Raw genomic sequence first — 8,894 nt, forward strand, 5'->3', positions numbered from 1 at the left:
TCTGTTCCCCTTCTCCTAAGGATGTTTCTGGCCAAATTTGGTTAAAATCCATTAAGAACTATTTGACTAGTAGCGTTTTAAGGAACCGTTTACGCACGGCGCACGACGACGGACGGTACACGATGGCAATAATGTTATCTTGACCCTCTGGGTCAGATGACCTAAAAAGCAATAGTTCACTATACACGAATATACCGCATTTTATCAAAACACACACCCCATAGATAGGAGGCCGTTCATATATTTGTTTGTTTGATTCATTAACGTCCTATTAACAGCTATGGCCATGTATGGACGGCCTCCCATGTATGCAGTGTGTATTTTGTGTGAAGTGCGAGGTGCGTGTTTTGGGACACTGCGGTATGTTCTTGTTGTTCGCCGGTTGTCAGTTTAATGTGACCGGGTGAGGAACTGTTGTCCTTTTTATAGTGCTATATCACTGAAGCATGCCGCCAAAGACACCAACCAATACACATCACCCGGTCACATTTTACTGACAACGGGCAAACCAGTCGTCCCACTCCATGTTTGCTGAGCGCTAAGCAGGAGCAGAAACTACCACTATCATAGACTTTGGTATGTCTCGGCCAGGGGACAGAACCCAGAGCCTTCCTCACAGGGGCGAACGTTCAACTCAAGGCCAAAAGTGAGGCAGTGCCAAGGGAGGCATTAGGAAAAATAAAGTCAATCAGGACGAAGAGCAAAGATAATATCCTTAATTTAGTCGCCTTTTACGATCATGCAATATAGGGGCAGCAGGTACAATTCTAATGCCCTACCTGCAGGACCGCCGTTCATACATGACTTAATGTTTTAATAGGACGTTGATTCATCAAACACACAAATAAAATTGTGGTTGCTCTCCGCTGTAACTTAACAGTCTTCAACCTATCATATTTTAATAACCAAAAATACAGCTAACATAGCCCTGATCAGCCTTCTCTGTTACATGGTTTTCGAAACTGGAATCTGCAACTTAATTTACGCTAAAGTATTTTTCCTTGACTGTTTTGTCTTGATGTTTATATAACAAGGCTCATACATCAAACAAAATTTTACAAAAAAATATTACTGCAGGTAGGGCGTAAGAATTGTACCTGCTGGCCCCTATTGCTTGATCGTATAAGGCGACTAAATTCATGATCTTATCTTTACTTGCTTCCTAACATCTCCTTTGACACCACCTCACTTTTGGGCTCGCTGCTGTGAGGAAGGCTCCGGGTTCTGTCCCCTGGACGAGATACAACAAAGCCTATAAAAATGGTAGTTTCTGGTTTACAACTTAATTGAAATATTTCTTAAATTTATGGAATATTAATGAACCTTTCTAACTATTTTGTTCGTTTAATCAACTAATCAGACAAAGCTGCTAAAAGGCTGACAGTATCCTAATGAACATTGCATAGCAACCTTTTTAATAATTTCATTTGCAGTGATGATTTCTTCAATTCCTGTTCGAAATACCGGCACTGCATCTCATAAACATCTTCAGCCGTCTTCTTGATCTTCTTCCTTGGGTTGGACCTAGATCTGCCATCTTCTTCACATCTGTGAATACAATCAAAGCAAATCTAGAAATTTTAAGGATACCTGCTGTTATATAGCAATTAATATACTTAGAGTATTATTATTTGTTCTATGAAACAGCAGTCTCCTGTCCACCAGGGACTCTAATAAAGGCAGTCGTGTCCTGCATGGCATCCACAATTCTCTCCTCTGCAACGCTCAGCGCTACAGGGGGAGGCCCGCCTCCAGTCTTCTGTCGCTCCACTCTCCAGACGATGTGTCGTAAACTTCTCCTTCGCACTCCGAAATATGTTCCGACAGCGGTTCCTCAATTCTTCTGACCAGCAGGCTACCCCCAGGGCATTCATCATCTCTGTCAGCTTCTTCCTGAAGTCCTGCTTCATGGAATTGCTTAGTTCCGTAGAGTACCTGCCTCTAACGATATCCAGCATCTCTGTAGCCCTGCTACTAATAATGGAGTTCTCTTGGGTGGTGAAGTTTGCCTTTCTCTATCTTTGTTTGCCTGCCATGATGGTGGATGCATGGATGCTACTGCAGACATACCCAATATTGCATTTTGGGAAAAAGTGCGAGACCAACTGTCGCTAGAGCTAACTTTACTTAATTAGTGATTAGCCAAAATTTAAAGTGACCAGTCGGGCAAGGATGGCTAAAATCGGTAAAAATGGTGTGAATGTATCCAGTATAATTTCTTATGAAATGGAAAAATAAAATCTCTCGCCAAAATCTGTCTGCGTACGAAGAAATTAATTTAAAGTATAGGAATCCTAATACGTCCTCCCGACTGACTATGTCCGTGGTTACATTTACACGCAGCCTCGCTTTCAATACTTTCAATTTTCCTTTACTTTAATGGTCAGAACTGGGAAACGTAAGCAGAACTTGGCCGTCGTATTAATATGTGAGAACTTTTGGAAGGCCAATGAACGCATTTAGACTGGTTTTCTTTGCCCGAGCTAACTTTACTTAATTAGTGATTAGCCAACGACTGCGTTAAATATGCTTGAACAACACTATTGAGCGCAGATAATAACTAACGATGATTAAGAAATTAACTCGTTAAATTTAACATTGTCGTTTACTTAACGATAGTTATGAACAACAGGGCCCTGTTTGATAAGTACCTTAACATTTAGGCGCCTTTTACGATTATTCTAACGCCCTACCTGTAGGACCAGGTTATGAATTATATCAGTTCCAAGGCTTATTTGTTGCATGTGTTAGTATTGGTGTTAAATGTGGACGATATATTATGGCTTTTTGCATATTAAAATTGTTGTACTTGTCAAAAAAGAAGTGGGGGATGGTGGTCAATTGTATTGTTCTCTCGTTTAGGAGGTTGTCAAAGTTTGGAATTTCCTGTCTTGTATTTTGAAAGACCTATTTTGTTAGTACTGTTAATAATGTCTTCACCATAGACTGTCTTGTTTTTCAGTTACATTGCAGATGCCTACGCACATATTATGATGTGCGAAAACTCCTGGGCGTGGTATAAGGATATTCTAGTCGTTTGCTTGTTTGTTTATTTGATTATTTTAACGTCCTATTAACAGCCAGAGTCATGTAAGAACGGCCTCCCTGAGCGCCAAGTAGGAGCAGAAACTACCACTTTATAGAATTTGGTGTGTCTCTGCCAGGGGACATAACCCAGACCCTTCCTCACAAGGGCGAACGCTCAACTCAAGGCCAGAAGTGAGGCGGTGTCAAGGAAGGCATTAGGAAAGATAAAGTCTGTTCGGAAGAAGAAAAAAGAAAAGATTTAGTCGCCTTTAACGATATCATACAATAGGGGCCGCAGGTACAATTCTAACGCCCTACCTGCAGGGCAGTCGCATCATCAATTTCCTTCTTGGTCATTTACATTACATCACTTGCCTACTTCTCCCCTGTCTCATCATTTTACTCCATCTTCACCTCATTACTTCCATCATTCATCTCTTCATTTTCTTCATCCTCCCTCATTCTGTCCCCTTCGGCGGCACACCAAAGCTAAAAGTGATATAGCACTATAAAAGGGGCAATAGTTTCACTATACAAGAAGACAACATGAATATACCGCAGTCTCCCAAAACACGCACTTCGCACAACATACACGCAACACACCGCATTCATGGGAGGCCGTCCATGAATTACATGACCATAGCATATGACGTTAAAGATGCTCCACCGCGTGACAAATGGTATTTTTTCACTATCAAAAACAGGAGCAGACGATTCAGTATTTTTCTTCAGTTGCAAAAGTTACTTACTTTACACCATTACCGCTATTGAAAAGTCTGAGCTTCTAATTTTGCTTGAAGTTCAAAATATGAAAAATAATTAATTGCATCGCGAAAAAATTCCGTGTCACTATATCCTATATGGAATGAAGTACTAATTGCGCATGCACAAATGGCGTAATAAATTATCCTTTATTATTTTAAGTGTTAATTAGACATATATATACTCGATTAAACACCAATTATTGTTCAAATGATGAATATCATTTATGCTCTGTCGGTGGTGGAGCATCTTTAATTAATCAGACAAACAAGGGACCAAAGCATAGTCATACAAATTTTGGACTGCATTTGTATCAAAACTTCTCCAAATGGATAAAATATTCCGGTACAATGTTTCCTTTGCAATCTGTTTTTAACTTTTTAGTTCCCTATGTCATCATAATTTTTAAATGCAGTCATTACTTATTTCTATCTGGATCTTTAAAACTAAAGCATCACTTGTAGTTTGGTCCTATATGACTATAGATCTAGTTGTCGATGGGCCATAAAACTCAAACAAACTATCATCAGTATTGATAGTCGTCACTGATCTTTGAAGCTGTATTTTAATCTTATCCAGAGTTTCTATTAAACCAGGGTTCTGTGCAGGCTTGTCATAATTTAGATATCGCTCTTTTCCATAAAAGATATATACATATATGTATATTGTAACAATTTCTTTTCAGTTGTAACTTTGAGTTCAAAGTTCACAAGGAGAAGAGAGATTTATCTGGAAATTTTGTAGCTTTAGACATAGAAATCGATTCTGCACAAATTGCACTTATTAATATTTATGGTCCTAATCAGGATAGTCCAGACTCCTATTCAAAAATCTCCGATGTTATTGAAGACTTTGGCCATAATCGTGTTATTGTTTGTGGTGACTTTAACCTTGTTTTAAATCCAACTCTTGATTATGATAATACATACAAGAATATAAATAATACAAAAAGTATTAGATATATAATAGAAAACTTTGGTGTAATAGATGTCTTTAGAGAACAACACGAAAATGTTAGGAGATATACTTGGAGGAAAAAATCCAGTGAAACAAGCACGTCTTGATTTTTTTTCCGTCTATCTTTTAAATAATATTGCAAAAACATTTCCAATTCCGAGATTCAATTTTCTATTGATGATCAAATATTTTTAGAAACTTGCTCATGGAAATCCGAGGATGTACAATTTCAGATGCATCATATAAGAAAAAAACAAGAAAACTGTAGAGAAGATAATCTAAAGAAAGAGATACAAAAGCTTGAGGCACAGGTAAACACTAATTTAGATTAATTAAATGATACGAAAAATGATTTAGAGAGGATAGGATCACATAAGATAAAAGGTAGTATTATAAGATCAAGAGTAGAATTGGCAGAAGAAGTGAAAAAACCAACTAGTTATTTTTTCAGTTTGGAAAATAGAAACTATACCTCAAAAATAATACCAAAACTGCAGACTCAAAAGTAACAAGGTATAAACAAAACAAGAAGATATTTTGGAGGAAGTATGTTCATTTTTTTAAAACTCTTTATGGTGTCCCTGAAAATACAGATCTAGAAGATAATATACAAAATATGAATTTATCAAACTATCTTAATCATAATGAAAAGCCTAAGTTATCTCAAGAAGAATCTGATCATTTGGAAGGGGAAATTTCATATTAAGAGGCAGGGCAAACTTTAAAATTAATAAAAAAAAAATAAAGTCCAGGATCAGGTGGATTTTTAGGTCATCAGGATGACCTATAGTCATCATGCACCGTCCGTCGTCGTCCGCCGTGCGTAATCTTTTCATTCAAACAACTTCTTCTCAATAACCGTAAGGCCCAAAGTACTCATATTTGGCCTGTAGCATGCTGGGATGAAGGGCTACAAATGTTGTGAAAGTTAATTACCTTGACGTACTGTCAAGGTCACCGGGGGTCAAATAGGCTAAAATCTTTTAACGACTTCTTCTAACTAACCAAAAGGTCCAGGGTACTCATATTTGGCCTGAAGCATGCTGAGATGGAGGGCTACAAAAGTTTGCAAATGAATGACCTTGAACTACTTTCAAAGTCACAGGGGTCAAATAGGCTAAAATCTTTGAACGACTTCTTCTAACTAACCAAAAGGTCCAGGGTACTCATATTTGGCCTGTAGCATGCTGGGATGAAGGGCTACAAAAGTTGTGAAAATTAATTACCTTGACGCACTGTCAAGGTCACCGGGGGTCAAATAGGCTAAAATCTTTGAACGACTTCTAACTTACCAAAAAGTCCAGGGGGTACTCATATTTGGCCTGTAGCATGCTAAGATGAAGGGCTACCAAAATTGTGAAAATAAATGACCTTGACCTACTTTCAAGGCCACAGGGGTCGAATAGGCTAAAATCTTTGAACGACTTCTAACTAACCAAATGGTCCAGGGTACTCATAATTGGCCTGTAGCATTGCTGGGATGAAGGGCTACTAAAGATGTGAAAATAAATGACCTTGATGCACTATCAAGGTCACCGGGGTCATATAGGCTAAAATCTTTTGAACGACTTCTTCTAACTAACCGAAAAGGTCCAGGGTACTCATATTTGGCCTGAAGCATGCTGGGATGAAGGGCTACCAAAGTTGTGAAAATGAATGAACTTGACCTACTTTCAAGGTCATAGGAGTCAAATAGACTAAAATCTTTGAATAACTTCTTCTAACTAATCGAAAGGTTCAGGGTACTCATATTTGGCCTGTAGCATGCTGGGATGAAGGGCTACCAAAGTTGTGAAAATTAATGACCTTGACGTTCTTTCAAGGTCACAGGGGTCAAATAGGCTACATTCTTTGAACGATTTTTGTTAACTAACCAAAAGTGCAGGATACTCATATTTTGCTGGTGGCATGCTGGGATGAAGGGTTACCATAGTTTACAAAATGAATGACATTGATTTTCACAAGGTCACAAGGGTCAATTAAGTTAAAATCTTTTAACTACACCTTTTAATTAGCCGAAAGGTCCATGGTATTCATATTTAGTCAGTAGCATGCTGAGATAAAGGGCTATCAAAGTTGTGGAAATGGATGACCTTGACCTTCTTTCAAGGTCACGAGAGTCAAATATTCCTAAATCTTGAATGACTTCTTCTAACTAACCGAAAGGTTCTGGGTACTCATATTTGGCCTGTAGCATGCTGGGATGAAGGGCTACCAAAGTTGTGAAAATTTATGACCTTGACGTTCTTTTTGCCAAGTAATGGACCTGTCAGGCAAGATTCTGGGTTAGATGATCATTCATTTTCAAATATAATTACAATAAATGAATTCAAAAGGGGTAAATGAACTTAATTTAATCATTCTCTTCTGTATTGACCAGATTTTTTGAATTTAGTTAATAATTGCACAGCAACGTTACTGTTTTACCCGTCCCTATCTTTTAAATAATATTGAAAACATTTCCAATTCCGAGATTCAATTTTCAATTGATGATCAAATATTTTTAGAAACTTGCTTATGGAAATCCGAGGATGTACAATTTCAGATGCATCATATAAGAAAAAACAAGAAAACTGTAGAGAAGATACTCAAAAGAAAGAGATACAAAAGCTTGAGGCACAGGAAAACACTAATTTAGATTAATTAAATGATAAGAAAAATGATTTAGAGAGGATAGGATCACATAAGATAAAATTAATTATTAAAGGTTAACAGAGATACCAGCTATTTACCAAATTATCTTAGTTAAATTGATGAGAATTATCAGCTGAGTTACTTCCCCTACACCAGTTAGTACAGTAATAAGAGACATTAGGATAGTGACTCGAGCTCAATACCACACCATGGTCTCTCACAATATAAAACTTTATAATTAGTCAGTGTGAGATGTGATTCATCTTCATTAATATGCATTTTCTGATTGTTCTTTCAATGACTGATTCAATGATCTGCTAGGAAGAATATTGTTAAATACTGTTAAAATGATGGCAGGAGTTTTAGCTGTGGTCTACAACAGGCGATTAGAAGGAAATGATAAATGATGACTACCAGTTTGTATTAAATCAACATCATTTTGTTCTATATTCACATATCTATTTAAATATGAGGGAGTCAGCTTCAGGGTCCTATTCTCAAATCCAAAATATGTAATTCATGCAATTGTGAATATGCATGTTGATTAATTAACTCATTCATCCCCGAAGAGATATTTAGACTCTCCTAAATCAAAGGCTAGACCAGTCCATTATGAAATTTTTGGGGTGGCTGAGTTAAAACTAGCTATATATATAGCATAACATGTCTTTGTTATGGCTTTATAATAGGTCACAACCTCATCAATTGAAATTATTTCAAATTCAATGCATAGATAAAACTCACAAAATTTGCAATTAAATCCTGAAAATGCCCCTCCAAATTCACAAACTAATTATATGGTAACAAAAAAATACCCTTCAAGCTTTCAAGCTCCATATTCATTATTCTTTTAAATCATGCTTAAAGTTTGGTGCACGATGTCCTTGTAGCATAAAAAAGGAAAGAAAAATAGCAAAGAAAAGAAAAAAATGTATGTTCACTCTTTCTAGTAGAACTAAACATGAATAGATATGAGAATGTAAAGACTATTTCTGTACATATGTATCATATATAAATACCTACAAATACACAGAGCTAGTGACACAAGAATATACCTTTAAAATTGTTCAGGGTACATGTATAATATTTACTCATGCTGAAATGTTCATGTCTAATTTAAGACGTGTGTAAATTATAAATAATTTTCATTCATTAATAACATTTATTGTCAACACTCGCTTCACCCACAGATATGAAACCACAAGCCTTAATTTCGAAATATAACTAAGGTATGCACAGAAGTAAGATATGAAGTCTCAGTATTCATCAAGTGAAAGATTTCCTCAAAAATGAATTACGAAATCATTTAAAATATTCAAATTTATATATCTTCAATTGCAAACTTTGTTAACTTAAAAACTTAAAAACTATTGGGTCCTGATCATTAAACTTTTTAATCTATGAATTTCAGTCAATTAATAAAAGCATTCAAGTTAAATAAGTATAATTTAATGAATGTTTCAATGATCACTTAAAAAACTTCCTAATTTAATGATACACTTTACCAAAAAAGA

General features: G+C 36.4%; 1 pseudogene; it reads right to left on the bottom strand.

Moving 5' to 3' along the window:
• Positions 1 to 1,352: 1,352 nt before the first annotated feature.
• On the bottom strand, positions 1,353 to 2,036 carry LOC138307016 (uncharacterized; annotated as a pseudogene).
• Between the last annotated feature and the right edge of the window lie 6,858 nt (positions 2,037 to 8,894).

The sequence above is a fragment of the Argopecten irradians genome, chromosome 14 (genome assembly GCF_041381155.1).
Source record: "Argopecten irradians isolate NY chromosome 14, Ai_NY, whole genome shotgun sequence".
Taxonomy (NCBI): Eukaryota; Metazoa; Mollusca; class Bivalvia; order Pectinida; family Pectinidae; genus Argopecten; species Argopecten irradians.